This window comes from Rutidosis leptorrhynchoides, chromosome 4, assembly GCF_046630445.1.
Source record: "Rutidosis leptorrhynchoides isolate AG116_Rl617_1_P2 chromosome 4, CSIRO_AGI_Rlap_v1, whole genome shotgun sequence".
NCBI classification, from domain to species: domain Eukaryota; kingdom Viridiplantae; phylum Streptophyta; class Magnoliopsida; order Asterales; family Asteraceae; genus Rutidosis; species Rutidosis leptorrhynchoides.
The window spans coordinates 324613947-324631449 of NC_092336.1; positions in this window are offsets into that span (position 1 = coordinate 324613947).

Sequence of the window (17503 nt, forward strand, 5' to 3'; positions counted from 1 at the left end):
TCAAAAATCTTTCATCTGATCGTATGAGATGAATCCCCCAATCAGTTCGAGTCCCTCAGATTCCGATAGCTATTCCGACATGGAATTCCACTCGAGCCCTGAAAGCAGTGTGACCGGAATGAATCAACCAATCAGCCATCCCCAATTCATCTGATGGGTTCGTAGTTGACTTAATCAATGGAGACACAGAGAAGGCGATCCCTTCCACCAACCGAATTCACCTCTTGACAATGAATCTGAAGTGCTTACCGGCGAACCTGTTCGAGACACCATTTTTTTTCTCTCATATCCAGAGTATCTTGTCACGATTATATACTATCTTAAATTCTAAACCTTATTCATTAGCTCGTTTCGACCGACAATCATCCCAGAATAATGGAAGAAGTCAATGAGCTTCGCGCTCGAGTAATCAATTTGGAAAACATGGTGCAAAACCTACCAACTTCAGCAACATCACCGGCACCAACAGTACCACCAACAACCTAAGTTTCAACATCATAGCCTCAACATCTCATTTTGTACCTCGAGTATAATCATCGTTCTACATGACGTTCTACATCATTTATCTTCGTTCGACATGATGGTTATGTAACCTCTAATGTTTTAGAGATTATTCATTCTAATTCCAACCGAAAACCAAATGAGTTTAATATCATATTAACTCATTAAATCCATGATTAAATCTGAAGAAAATATATATGTATATGTATTGTAATTAAGAATTCTTTTGTACAAACTGTTAATGGTGAAAATATTTTAACGGGTAGGTAATACCCTAGGAATATTTAGATTTCACATTAATAAGTTACAATGTACATTCTTTCAAATCTGATTCAACAGTCATTTACTATCCTACTTACATCCACAGATATACATATCCAATCATCACAGAATAACCATTTTCATTCAATTTCATATTTGGATTTTGACATATCAGAATCCAACAAGTAGCATAATGAAGAAAACATTTGACAAAATAAAATTTGTTAGAAACTGAAACAACCCAACCCGTATTCCATACGATAATTTTTTTTTATTTAATACACATTTACGCGCCAATAAAATATATAAACCATTCCACAGTTCCATTTAAAACGTACCACAATTTAAATGTTTACATGGCACGAAGGCCATTAATTAAGTTTAATACAAGTTTGACCCACTACAAATGATAGTTTATAATCCAAACAACACTTCGAGCATGGTTTGGGACTAAACTACCCAAAACGTTAGGCCAACATCAAAGCTCCAACAAAACATCATCAAGGGATACCTAATGCCCGATAACCCTTTGCCCTTATCCACACCTGCATCTAAAAAGGTAAACAACGAGAGGGGTAAGCTAATGCTTAGTGAATGCAATAATTATACATGTTCATATATAACCTACTTATTTGCAACCACTTACGCAACACCGCATACAAGCTAGCAATACGACGACCATGCAAACATCATGCATGAACTACTATCCACAATTTACAAGAAGCTAGCAACACCAATAGCATATAGTTCAATATTAATTATGGTAATACCAAATTCACACAGCCATGGTTAACCAATAGTAAAAGGAATGGTACTCAAATTTCCCATCGGTGTTCATAACAACCGTTAGTGTACAACACATATATCACCAACCCTTGGACAACACATATCCGTTCATATGATCGTTAGTGTACAACACATATATCACCAACTTGGACAACACATATCCATTTATAAAACCGTTAGCATACAACACATATATTGCAAACTTGGACAACACATATCCGTTTATAAAACCGTTAGCGTACAACACATATATTGCTAACTTGGACAACACATATCCGTTCATAAGTCGTTAGTGTACAAATAAACACATCATATATGTACAAGTATACTTATTCCACTCACCTTGACATAAGGATGATGATTATGCACGTCCGAACTTCAAGGTAATGTACCTAATTCATTAAGTACACATTCAATCACACAACTTGTGGAATTAACCACAATACTTACACTTGAGCATTTAATGACCCAATTTGCATTAAATGACTCAACTACACCACAACCGCCCATAAATGGCTAAGACTCATATTAAATCACTAAGGCTAGTGATTTAAAGTCTACTAACATAACTTAGGGTAATTCATACCCATTTTACCCAATTAGGTCAACTAGTACTCATTTGACCCATTTTAAATACTTAGACTCACAATCGAGTCAAACTTACCCATTAACAATTCTTTCATCAATTTAAAAGTGTATTAGTGACTAACAACACCATTTAACACTTACAACCTCAAATCATAAGACCAAACCCTAGGTTATGGCTATCAGGGTTTACTTTCAACAATCTAACCCAAAATCCACCCATTTAACCCTCAAATGGGTTACACAAGTTCCAAATGAACAAACCCTGGCATAAACCAATTAAAACTCAAAACATAGAGTTAAAACTTACCAACACTATCCACTTGTAGCTAAGAACAAGGAGAACAACTTTAATTCTTGCTCCAAAGATCAACTCTCAATCCTTCACTCTCAAATTCACTTTTAATCCGAATGGGTTTTATGTTTTGGAAGAGAAAATGGAAAGAAAAGAGAAAAGAAAATGAATTAAATGGTGGAGATTTAATGCTCCTATCAGATCTACACGTCAAATTACCAAATTGCCCCTTAAAATCCCTTAAAATGAGCTGAGTCCGAAATCTGTCCAGCAGGACTGCCACGGCGCGACTCTATTTGTCGTGGCGCGACGTATAAAGGGAAATCCGACCCTTCTTAGCAGGCCTCCTGACTTCAGTTTTGCTTGAGATGCCGCGACGCGAGCCCCTTTGCCGCGGCGCGGCGAACAATGTGCACAAGTGATCTATTTAAACCCCTTCCTGACTCTGGTTTACGTTTATTGTCGCGGCGTGACTATGGTCATCGCGGCGCGGCTTAAGGCTGCACCTGACCAGCTCGACAACCTTAAACAAATTTCCGATTTAATTAATTTGTACATTCCATTCCTGCTTCCTATATTCACCTAGCCTTCAACAATAGTCTCACAAGACTTAACGCTATCAAAACCCATGTATATACTTGTACATGCACACATTCTCAAATATATATATATATATATATATATATATATATATATATATATATATATATATATATATATATATATATATATATATATATATATATATATATATATATCTACACATACATCTATACATTTACACATAAACTAACGGGTTACAAACGTACTAATGATTAAGTGTGTACCTTTAGATATGTACAGGAAAAGCAGGATGTTACAACTCTCCCCCACTTGAATTGGAGCGCGTCCTCGCGATTCGAGCCGCATGACATGCCGGAAGATAAACCAAAACAAACTCTTTGGATTCCCACGTAAACTCGGAACCCTTTCGATGTCGCCATTGTACTTTGAAAGTTCTAACTTCTTTATTCCGCAACATATTTACCTTCTCATCAAGGATTGCTATTGGTTCTTCAACATACTCTAGCTTGTTGTTCAAGGTAATCTCCTCTAACGGCACCCAAGTCGAGTCATCCGCAAGACACTTACGGAGATGGGAAACATGAAACGTATTATGAATCCCCACAAGCTCTTCAGGCAACTCTAGTCTATAAGTAACCTCACCAACACGTTCTAAAACCTTGAAAGGACCAATAAATCGAGGAGCTAACTATCCTCGCTTTCGAAACCGAATAACACCTTTCCATGGAGAAACCTTAAGCATCACCATGTCACCTTCTTGAAATTCGATCGTTCGTCTACCTTTATCGGCATAAGATTTTTGTCTATCTTGCGCCGCCTTAAGTCGAGCCTGAATCATCTCAATTTTACTATTCGTCTCTAGGACTAAATCGGTACTCCCGATTTCTCGTTGTCCCACTTCACCCCAACAAATAGGAGTTCAACACCTACACCCATAAAGCATCTCATAAGGTGGCATTCCAATACTAATGTAGTAACTATTATTGTATGAGAATTCCACCAATGGTAAGTGCTCATCCCAACTACCACCAAAATCAATAATGCACGCAATTAACATATCCTCCAATGTTTGGTTCGTACGCTCAGTTTGACCGTTCGTTTAAGGATGACACGCTATGCTCATTTTCAATTGAGTACCCATATCTTCATGAAACTTATTCCAAAACCGAGACATGAAACGAGTATCTCGATCCGAAACAATAGATATAGGAATCCCATGTCTCGATATCACCTCCTTGATAAACAACTTAGACAAAGTCTCCGATGATATCGTTTCCCGAATGGGAAGAAACAAAGCACTCTTCGTCAATCTATCAACTATCACCCAAATCGTATCATATTGGGTTCTCGCCGTCTTTGGTAACTTGGTAATGAAGTCCATGGTAATGTGTTCCCATTTCCATTTCGGGACTTCCAATGGTTGTAACTTACCGTACGGCTTTTGGTGTTCGGCTTTAACTAGCAAACACGTGACGCATTGTTCAACATACTTAACAACATCACGTTTCATGCCCGGCCACCAATACTCCTTCTTTAAATCAAGGTACATTTTTGTGACGACCCGGAAATTTCCGACCAAATTTAAACTTTAATCTTTATATTATTCTGACACGATAAGCAAAGTTTGTTAAGTTAAATCTCAATAATTTTAAACTGTGTTCATACATTCATTATAACCTCGACCAAATTCCGACGATTCACGAACCGTTATATATAAATAGATATGTATATGTATATATATATTATAACTTGAGAATATTAATAAAGTATTAAACGTATAATACTTTACACGAATGTATTTGTTTCAATATGATTTTCAACGAAATTAAAAAATATATATATTAAATGATTGAATTATTAGAAACATTGAATTATGATTACAAGTCTCTGTTGAGAGGTCCACTATGATTTGAGAAAATCTATTCCTCTTAACGATATTCAGAATAATTTGTAAAGCTATTTATAAATAAAAACAAAAAGTGTCATTTACGAACGTTAGACAAAAGTTAGTGGAGAATTGGTTTCCATAATATTCTGTTAATCTATTTTCAAACGTACAAAGACGTTTTCAGTCTAAAAAGAACTTTATTATTAAAACGTATATAACTTTTATAAATATCTAGAATCACTTTTGACAACTCATTACTTAACTAGTATAATAAATATAACGATATTTATATTTTATTTCATTAAATATATATAACGATTTAAATTAATATTATATATATTTATACGCGTATTATACATACATAGTTTTTATACTTTTACTATACTTTAACTTTACCTTTACTTTACTTTTAATTTACTTTAACTTTAATAATTCACTTTAATAATTCATACTTTAATAATTCACTTTAATAATTCATACTTTAATAATTCACTTTAATAATTCATACTTTAATAATTCACTTTAATAATTCACTTTAATAATTCATACTTTAATAATTCACTTTAATAATTTATACTTTAATAATTCACTTTAATAATTCATACTTTAATAATTCACTTTAATAATTCAAAAATGTATTATAAATAGAATTCAATATGTTTTATTATTTCATAGAAACTTGAAAATATATTTCTCTAAACTCTCTCAATCGATATATATATATATATATATATATATATATATATATATATATATATATATATATATATATATATATATATATATATATATATATATATATATATATATATATATATATATGTCATGACCCGACCTTAACCATAAGGACGAATACAATAACATATGATTTCATCGCGAGGTATTGACCTCTATATGCGACATTTTTCAAAAACTGCATTCGTTTTTACAAAACAAACCATAGCTTTTATTACAAATACAAGGTTTAAACAACTTAATAATAATTATCGTTTAGTGATAATCTTAGACTTACAAACTTTACATGTGATAATAACAATACGACTTCCAACATATGTTACATTACAAATCCTCCGATATGCAGTTTTATTTTTGACACAAATATGCATACTCAAGATCTTGCTTAAATTCAACATGTTGCAGCGGAAGCTTTTAGTTATCACCTGAGAATAAACATGCTTAAAACGTCAACATAAAGTTGGTGAGATATAGGTTTAATGCCGGCAGCGTTATAAATATAGACCACAAGATTTCATATATAAACGTTTTAATAAAAATATTCTAAGTTGTTGAGCACTTGATAACCATACTTAACATTTAATCAACGTCGCATATTCCCTTTATTATGAAATCTTACTACACCGTACCAAGTGTAGTCACCGAAACAAAGTACTGTGCAACCGTTGAATACTGGTCGTCCAGTCCGGTTGGGGTTGTCAGGCCCGATAGATCTATCAACAGGATTCGCGTTTACAATACCTCATGTAAATAGTAGTTACCAAGTTACAGGGAAGTATGCCAGTGGTACAACTCAACGTAGAATATATATTTTTAATCACTTGTGTCCATAACGTAAATCATAAAATGCATGTATTCTCATCCCGAAATATTTAGAGTTTAAAAGTGGGACTATATACTCACTTTTGCCTTGAAGGTATTTAACTCGACTTGGTCTCCGATAGATATCACGAACCTAACCATATATATAATATATCAACATATTTTCTTTTCAAGTAATCGTTACATATATATATATATATATATATATATATATATATATATATATATATATATATATATATATATATATATATATATACTTATAATACTTTTAATATTTTCTTAGTCCGTAGTTAGCAGTCCGATGTTAGTGGTCCACAATTAGTTGCTCAATAAAATAAATAAAGACCCCATCGTATTCGGGTTGATCAGAATTAATCTCGACCCATGGTACCATGTTGTCAAGTGATGTGTTGCGTACATAAAGTACCGTGTTGTCAAATGACGTGTTGCGTACAATCATGAGGTCTTATGATTAATCTTCTCGTGTTGTTTACGGGTGGTCCTGAAATATATAAAATCAAATCATAAGTAAATATATATGAAAAATCATATTAACTAGAAATATATGATTAATTTAATTTTTCTCCAAATATTTTCGTAGCTAAACTAGCTTCGGATACCCGATCTTGTTTTAGTCGTAGTTTCTTCATTACAACTCCGTTTTTGTTGGTTCAACTTGCCACTTCCTTGGATCGAGTCAAATTTTAAGAATATGAACTGAAAATACCTTAGGTTGTATTCAAAATCACAGGTTATAGGTCAAACTTTGGTGAAACTTATGAAAGTGATCATTTTCCATCATAAAAACAACATTTAATGATCATTTTTCTAAAAATACTTACACTTTGAGTTAAACCATGAAATTTTTATGTGTTAACATTTTCATAAGAAATATCATTTTTCCAGAACATGAACTTCCAATTCAAAGCTTAAGATGGTTTTTAATTATCCAACCCAAAACAGCCCCCGGTTGCACTCCGACGACGTAGATTCAGTTTTTAAGATGTTCTTTGTAAAACCAAGTTATATCTTGTTAAGTTAGCATATCATTATGATATATTATAGGTCTTGAAGTGTTTTAAAAGTTAAATTAGAAGGATCTATTTAGTTTGCAAACAAGTTTGAAATCATTCAAACTATGTTCTTGTTGTTAAAATTTTACAACACAAAATAAGATAGCTATATAAATATGAATCGAATAAGGTTATGAAAAAGGTTACTACCTCAAAATTTTACAACACAAAGTTACTGTAAAAGATGAGAAAAATCTTAGAACCAAAAGAGTGGTGTAGTTGGATCAAAAGGTTGGAAGTAAACTTGTATTTTTGGAAGGATTATTGAAGTTTTCTTGTAAGGAATTTATTATGATGATTAAGGCTTGTTTTTGAAGCTAGATCTTCATGGTTATTTGCTGAGATTGTGAAGAACACTTAAGGTTTCTAAGAGTGTGTTTTTGGTTAGAGAAAATGTGTAGTAAAAATAAAATTGGAATGGAGTATAAATGGTGGTGAAAAGATGTATAAATTTGTAATATTGTGCAAAAGTCTTGTAATATGCTAAATTGATTAATCATGCATGCTAAGATCCAAAATTGGTTGACTCATGGCTGCTAATAAAGTGATTTTGATGTGTATATACTAATAGTAAATACGTATAGGAGCTGGGTATGATACGAGTACATATACTCTAGGTATACATGTAGAAATTTTGAGGAAACGGAACGAGAATTCAAATATAGCTATCTTTTGTAAATATACTTATATTGTTTTATGTATATAAGCCGTTTAAAAGTGATTAAATACATATTTATACGATACTTGTATAAGTATTATAGGTTAAAGGTATATATGTCAAATAACGTTACATATAGTTATCATTTTGAAAACTTAAGTTAGTAGTCTCAAACTATACTTATAACTTATTGTTATTAGTACACAATAAGATGTTAAACCATTCTTAGATCATGTTAAATATATATAAATACATATATATACACAAACGTATAATTATCGTATGTTATATAGTTCGTGATATCATCGGTCAAATTGGACGGTCAAACGTTGTGTAAAACTCTTTTCAAAAACACAAGTCTCAACAATTTGGATTGCTTATCATGTTGGTAAGGTTTAATTTATGTAAATATTAATCTCATAAGTATAAAATGATTGGAAAAATCCGGGTCGTTACAGTACCTACCCATTAAATAAATTAAGTCCCGAAATTTTAAAATTGTACCTATTTTGCGTTGTCGGGAAACAAATGTGGGTACTTTTGTTTCATCTGATCCTCTCGTTCCCAAGTAAACTCAGGACCCCTTCGAGCATTCCAACGAACCTTAACGATTGGTATGTTGCTCTGCTTGAGTTGTTTAACTTCACGGTCCATGATTTCGACTGGTTCTTCTATGAATTGTAGTTTATCGTCGACTTGGATTTCTTCAAGAGGAATGGTGAGATCTTCCTTTGCAAGACATTTCTTGAGGTTTGAGACGTGAAATGAATTATGTACTCCGGCGAGTTGTTGTGGTAATTCGAGTCGATAAGCTACCGGTCCAATGCGTTCGATGATCTTGAACGGGCCTATATACCTTGGGTTCAGTTTACCCCTTTTACTGAAACGTATTACACCTTTCCAAGGTGACACCTTTAACATAACCATGTCACCGATCTGAAACTCTAATAGTTTCCTTCGAACATCGGCGTAGCTCTTTAGGCGACTATGGGCTGTTTTCAATCTCTCATTGACTTGTACTATCTTCTCAGTCGTTTCGTGTATGATCTTGGGACTAATTAATTGTCGATCTCCTACTTCATTCCAACAGATAGGGGATCTACACTTCCTTCCATATAATGCTTCGAATGGTGCAGCTTTAATGCTCGCTTGATAACTGTTATTATACGAGAATTCTGCTAATGGTAGATATTTATCCCATCCGTTTCCAAAATCGATCACACATGCCCTGAGCATGTCTTCAAGAGTCTGAATTGTTCTTTCACTCTGCCCATCGGTTTGCGGATGATATGCGGTGCTCATATCCAAACGAGTTCCCAGGGCTTCCTATAGTGATTGCCAGAACTTTGATGTAAATCTACTATCACGATCGGATATAATGGAAATAGGTATTCCATGCCTTGAAAAAATTTCCTTTATGTACAGTCGTAATAGTTTCTCCATTCTATCTGTTTCCTTTATAGGCAAGAAATGTGCAGATTTGGTGAGACGATCAACTATTACCCAAATGGTGTCATAACCCCAAGCAGTCTTAGGTAACTTTGTGATGAAATCCATGGTAATACCATCCCATTTCCATTCTGGGATTTCTGGTTGTTGAAGTAACCCTGACGGCTTCTGGTGTTCTGCTTTAACTTTAGAACAAGTTAAACATTCCCCAACATATGTTGCAACGTCTGTCTTTAAATTAGGCCACCAATAATGCGTCTTAAGATCTTGATACATCTTTCCAACTCCAGGATGTATCGAGTATCTTGTCTTATGTGCCTCATTCAATATCAACTTCCTTAATCCACCCAACTTCGCTACCCAAATACGGTTTGCAAAATATCGAATTCCGTCTTCCCGCATAACGAGTTGCTTCTCATACTTCTTCATTATTTCATTTCCTATGTTTTCTTTAGTAAGAGCTTCTCATTGAGCCTCTTTGATTTGTGAGTTGAGATTCATGCGAATTTTTATGTTCATTTCTCGTACTCGAATTGGTTCCCGTTCCTTTCTGCTTAGAGCATCGGCCACTACATTCGCTTTCCCGGGATGATAGCGAATCTCACAATCATAGTTGTTTATCAGCTCGACCCACCTACGTTGCCTCATGTTCGGATGTTTCTGATCGAAGATATGTTGAAGGCTTTTATGATCGGTAAACACAGTGCATTTAACCCCATATAAATAGTGTCTCAATATCTTCAATGCAAACACTACTGCTCCCAGTTCTAGATCATGCGTCGTGTAATTCCGCTCGTGAATCTTCAATTGACGAGATGCGTATGCAATAACTTTCTTCCGTTGCATAAGGACGCAACCAAAACCTTGTCGCGAAGCGTCACAATATATCTCAAAATCATCGTTCCCTTCAGGTAACGATAAAATAGGTGCTGTAGTCAACTTCTTCTTCAGTAATTGAAATGCACTCTCCTGCTCAGAAGTCCATTCGTACTTCTTCCCTTTTTGTGTTAACGCTGTTAATGGTTTAGCTATTCGGGAAAAATCTTGAATAAACCTTCTATAATAACCAGCTAAACCCAAAAATTGGCGTATCTGCGTTGGTGTCTTAGGCGTCTCCCATTTTTCAATGGCCTCAATTTTAGCTGGGTCAAACTGAATTCCTTTGCTACTAACAACATGGCCAAGAAATTGTACTTCTTTCAACCAAAACGCACACTTAGAAAATTTGGCGTATAACTGTTTTTTCTTAACAATTCTAATACCAACCTTAAATGCTGTTCATGCTCTTTCTCACTCTTGGAATAGATAAGAATATCGTCAATGAAAACGATAACAAACTTATCTAAATACGGACTATAAACTCAATTCATAAGGTCCATGAATACCGCTGGTGCATTCGTTAATCCAAACGGCATGATCAAAAATTCGTAATGACCGTAGCGTGTCCGAAAAGCAGTTTTCGGAATATCTTCTTCTTTGACGCGTAGTTGATGATAGCCCGACCTTAGGTCGATTTTCGAGTAAACACATGATCCTTGCAATTGATCAAATAAGTCATCAATTCTCGGTAGTGGATACTGATTCTTAATAGTTAACTTATTTAATTCACGATAATCTATACACATTCGGAAAGATCCGTCTTTCTTCTTGATGAATAAAATCGGAGCTCCCCACGGTGAAGTGCTCGGTCGAATGAAACCACGGTCCAGTAATTCTTGTAACTGGCTTTGTAACTCTTTCATCTCAGATGGTGTAAGTCTATATGGAGCATGAGCCACTGGTGCAGCTCCCGGTACTAGATCTATTTGAAATTCTACAGATCTAAATGGAGGTAATCCTGGTAACTCTTCCGGAAATACTTCAGGAAAATCTCTTGCCACAGGCACGTCGTTGATGCTCTTCACTTTTTCCTTCGTTTCTTTATTTAAAAGTTGAAATCCGATGTTCTTTTTCTCACTTTGGTGAGAAGCGAACATCACTAAACCGTAAGCATAACATGCTTCTTTATGTTGCATGTTAGCAGCTCTTTCTAAAGCTCGAAGTCCTATATTGGGATATGTTGAGTCAAAATAGGTTTTTAACCCGTAGCATAAAATTGCATTTGAGTTCCCCGCATTTAATGCTTTAAAGAAAACACGACGTAACTTACGGTCTCCCCAATGTGATATACCCCATCTTTCAAATGAAAGCCTTTTATAAACTATGGCATGTCTTGAACGTTCATCAAATGTTCTACACACTAATTTCGTCATAAATAATTGTGCTGACGAATTCTGACAGACTTTAGACAAGATTTCATCAATCATGTCCCCGGGTAGGTCTTCTAAAATTTTTGGTTGTCTATCCTTAACATCCATTTTTGTTTTTATACTGTAAAACATAGATGAGGGTTAGATTCATAAAAGATAATTATCAAATAATACAAGCAATTTTCACATACAACAAGAAAAGTACAAGCACACTTATTTTACATATTTTACACCTCATGATTACAACTCTTTAATCCGACTCACTAGTTTCTTCCTCTTCGGACCTGTTTCGTTTTGCTAACTTTCTAGGGATATATGGTGCTCCCTTAATACGAGCTGTTCTTGAAGGTATTTCGTATGCCCGAGAGACATATTAAATTAATGTGGCTAATGTGTTATGATCCAAGTCGGGTCATACCCAATAACAAGCTTACCGACACTTTATACGTATTTAATCTTAACGATTGGGTCATTTATTTGCGACACTTGAATTTTAGAAAATGGGTTTTCTAAAATATAATCACTTGAGATAAATTATTTGGATAATTTACATTTAATTATTTATAAGTTTAAATAATTGTAGTGTGTTATATTTTATAAAAGGGTTTATAAAACTTGCAAGTAACATTAATGATTACATGGTTTATTATAAGTTTATAAAAAACTAGTGTGATTATAAAAGGGATGTATGGGGTGGCAGTTTTGGGAGTCTCATGACAACCTCCCATGCTTATTCCTTTTGGTACTTTTGAGGTCACAACTCCTAGGTTCATGCTCAACAAGTACCAAGGTATTGACTCATTAACTTGCAAGTAACACACATCAAAACTAGCTAGAAAATTCTTCTCTCTTACACACATTCTGGCCGTGAGTTTCAGCTACAAGGAGAGGGTTATTCTAGTTAATTTTCAAGTCAAATTCAAGTGTCAATAAATCCTAACCATAGTATTAGGTGTTGGGCAAAAGTTTGGGGTATTATCTCTTGAGGTTTCATAGTTTTGAGGCTTCATTCATCATCATTCTTTCAACTAGCTGCTATCCAGAAAATTGGGTGTAAAATGAAAGGGTTTTAAGCTTATTCAAAGGTGATTAAGGGTCTTAATACCTAACAAGTTTAAGGGTAGTGTTGATACACAATAGCTTGAGGTTCTACACAATTGTTCACCATCTTTGTCATTTGAAATAACCCTCAACTAGTTTGAGGAGGTAAATATATCTTCTCTACTTGTTATATTTGCAAGCATTTATCCAAGACTTGATGTTATCATGGAATTTAACTTAATAGCTTATCATGTTAACAAGAACTTTACATAATGCTTCCGCTTGTTCTAACTACATTAAATTGGTTTAATGATCAAGTTAACTATGTTGTTTATGAAACTTGTTAAATTCCATCAATGGTATCTAGAGCCGAGGTCTATAGATTATGCTTCTTATATGATCTTTAAACCCATTAAATTTGCATTCTAAGTACATGCATGAAAATGGAATGCAAAAATTTTCGGGTTTGGGAGGGTTGCTATGGTTGGCCGATTTCTAAAGGGTTCCAAAAGGGTTTGGAACTTGCAAATTGGTTATATTTGGTTGTATGTTGTTGTTAACAATCTAGCCAAGACCATGTGTTTGAATGGATATTTGTTTGGTTTATTTATTATTTTGATATGGTTGTAATATTCATTCAATTTGATTTGTAAAATTAATTATTCATTTGGTATGTAATATTAATTTTGGTTATGTAATTTATGTTATATTTGGTATGTAAAATAGATTAGGTTGTATTTTTATTTTTTAGAAAAAATGTATTAGGATATATTTTGTAAAAATTAAGATGCAAGATGATGACTTGAAGAACACAAGAAGGAGCATTTGGATGCAAGATTAAGTGGGAGATTTAAAATCTCCTACTTTGTATTATAAATCCTTAACCGGTGACATTTGTTTTCGGTTAAACAAATGTCTACCAAAATGGCTTGATTGTGAACACATTAGTTTTGTATGCATGGTTGTATATTGTGTTTGTATGTTTGGTTACTACAAGTTAATCACAAGTTAACAACAAGCAAAATGACAATGTAATTGGTTAAATTAGACATTATTAATGACATGCAAAACAACGATTTAATTGGTTAAATTAAAAATGGCAATAGGACATTAATAAATGGTTATTAAGAACACTAAAAGGATTATAATAAATGGTTATTGAATCACATATATAAAATGGTTTATATCAAGTAATTGACTAAATTACAAGACATGAAAATGGTTTTTCATAAGTACCATACACTAAATGCATGTTGGTGTATGGCATAAAAGTTTTCTTAAACTAGAAATTATGGAAACTTAAAATCCCTTTAATTGACAAGGCAAACAAGTTAAAACGCCATCCTTTTATGTGATACTTAAAAATATTAGGGAACTCATAATGGGATAAAGGTCACCTAACCTTTATGAGCAAACTAATATGATTAAGGTAAATTTCGCACACTTGTGGGATAAAGGTCACCTAACCACTTGTATGTTAAATTTACACGTTTACACAAGTAGGACAACTTGATTTGGGAATCATGAACTTAGGGTCACCGAAGCATGCGGAACAAATAGACGTTGATGGGATAAATATGCCATGCAAAATGATTGCATGATCCCATAACTTAGAAGTTGCAAAAGGATTGCAATTGTCATACAATGACTACCTAGATAAATCAAATGACGGGATAAAGGTCACCTAACCAAAATTTGGTTTACCGTTGGATTCTAAAATTTAATAAATATCAATTGGATTTAAAGGGTATTGATTGTTAAATTAAAATTAATACTTAAACAACTTTGTTAAATTTTGTAGATGGCCACCAATAACAACAACATTCCAAACGCACCAATCAACTTTAACAACCTATCGTTGAGGTCCATCCTTGAAAAGGAAAAACTCAACCATACGAACTTCATGGATTGGTTTCGCAATCTAAGAATTGAAATGTCCCGTTCTTATTGATTAAAAACGTTCCATATTAATTGATTTCGTTGCGAGGTTTTGACCTCTATATGAGACGTTTTTCAAAGACTGCATTCATTTTTAAAACAAACCATAACCTTTATTTCATAAATAAAGGTTTAAAAAGCTTTACGTAGATTATCAAATAATGATAATCTAAAATATCCTGTTTACACACGACCATTACATAATGGTTTACAATACAAATATGTTACATCGAAATCAGTTTCTTGAATGCAGTTTTTACACAATATCATACAAACATGGACTCCAAATCTTGTCCTTATCTTAGTATGCAACAGCGGAAGCTCTTAATATTCACCTGAGAATAAACATGCTTTAAACGTCAACAAAAATGTTGGTGAGTTATAGGTTTAACCTATATATATCAAATCGTAACAATAGACCACAAGATTTCATATTTCAATACACATCCCATACATAGAGATAAAAATCATTCATATGGTGAACACCTGGTAACTGACATTAACAAGATGCATATATATAAGAATATCCCCATCATTCCGGGACACCCTTCGGATATGATATAAATTTCGAAGTACTAAAGCATCCGGTACTTTGGATGGGGTTTGTTAGGCCCAATAGATCTATCTTTAGGATTCGCGTCAATTAGGGTGTCTGTTCCCTAATTCTTAGATTACCAGACTTAATAAAAAGGGGCATATTCGATTTCGATAATTCAACCATAGAATGTAGTTTCACGTACTTGTGTCTATTTTGTAAATCATTTATAAAACCTGCATGTATTCTCATCCCAAAAATATTAGATTTTAAAAGTGGGACTATAACTCACTTTCACAGAATTTTACTTCGTCGGGAAGTAAGACTTGGCCACTTGTTGATTCACGAACCTATAACAATATACACATATATATCAAAGTATGTTCAAAATATATTTACAACACTTTTAATATATTTTGATGTTTTAAGTTTATTAAGTCAGCTGTCCTCGTTAGTAACCTACAACTAGTTGTCCACAGTTAGATGTACATAAATAAATCGATAAATATTATCTTGAATCAATCCACGACCCAGTGTATACGTATCTCAGTATTGATCACAACTCAAACTATATATATTTTGGAATCAACCTCAACCCTGTATAGCTAACTCCAATATTCACATATAGAGTGTCTATGGTTGTTCTGAAATATATATAGATGTGTCGAAATGATAGGTCGAAACATTGTATACGTGTCTATGGTATCTCAAGATTACATAATATACAATACAAGTTGATTAAGTTATGGTTGGAATAGATTTGTTACCAATTTTCACGTAGCTAAAATGAGAAAAATTATCCAATCTTGTTTTACCCATAACTTCTTCATTTTAAATCCGTTTTGAGTGAATCAAATTGCTATGGTTTCATATTGAACTCTATTTTATGAATATAAACAGAAAAGTATAGGTTTATAGTTGGAAAAATAAGTTACAAGTCGTTTTTGTAAAGGTAGTCATTTCAGTCGAAAGAACGACGTCTAGATGACCATTTTAGAAAACATACTTCCACTTTGAGTTTAATCAAAAATTTTGGATATAGTTTCATGTTCATAATAAAAATCATTTTCTCAGAATAACAACTTTAAAATCAAAGTTTATCATAGTTTTTAATTAACTAACCCAAAACAGCCCGCGGAGTTACTACGACGGCGTAAATCCGGTTTTACGATGTTTTTCGTGTTTCCAGGTTTTAAATCATTAAGTTAGCATATCATATAGATATAGAACATGTGTTTAGTTGATTTTAAAAGTCAAGTTAGAAGGATTAACTTTTGTTTGTGAACAAGTTTAGAATTAACTAAACTATGTTCTAGTGATTACAAGTTTAAACCTTCGAATAAGATAGCTTTATATGTATGAATCGAATGATGTTATGAACATCATTACTACCTTAAGTTCCTTGGATAAACCTACTGGAAAAGAGAAAAATGGATCTAGCTTCAATGGATCCTTGGATGGCTCGAAGTTCTTGAAGCAGAATCATGACACGAAAACAAGTTCAAGTAAGATCATCACTTGAAATAAGATTGTTATAGTTATAGAAATTGAACCAAAGTTTGAATATGATTATTAACTTGTATTAGAATGATAACCTACTGTAATAAACAAAGATTTCTTGAGGTTGGATGATCACCTTACAAGATTGGAAGTGAGCTAGCAAACTTGAAAGTATTCTTGATTTTATGAAACTAGAACTTTTGGAATTTATGAAGAACACTTAGAACTTGAAGATAGAACTTGAGAGAGATCAATTAGATGAAGAAAATTGAAGAATGAAAGTGTTTGTAGGTGTTTTTGGTCGTTGGTGTATGGATTAGATATAAAGGATTTGTAATTTTGTTTTCATGTAAATAAGTCATGAATGATTACTCATATTTTTGTAATTTTATGAGATATTTCATGCTAGTTGCCAAATGATGGTTCCCACATGTGTTAGGTGACTCACATGGGCTGCTAAGAGCTGATCATTGGAGTGTATATACCAATAGTACATACATCTAAAAGCTGTGTATTGTACGAGTACGAATACGGGTGCATACGAGTAGAATTGTTGATGAAACTGAACGAGGATGTAATTGTAAGAATTTTTGTTAAGTAGAAGTATTTTGATAAGTGTA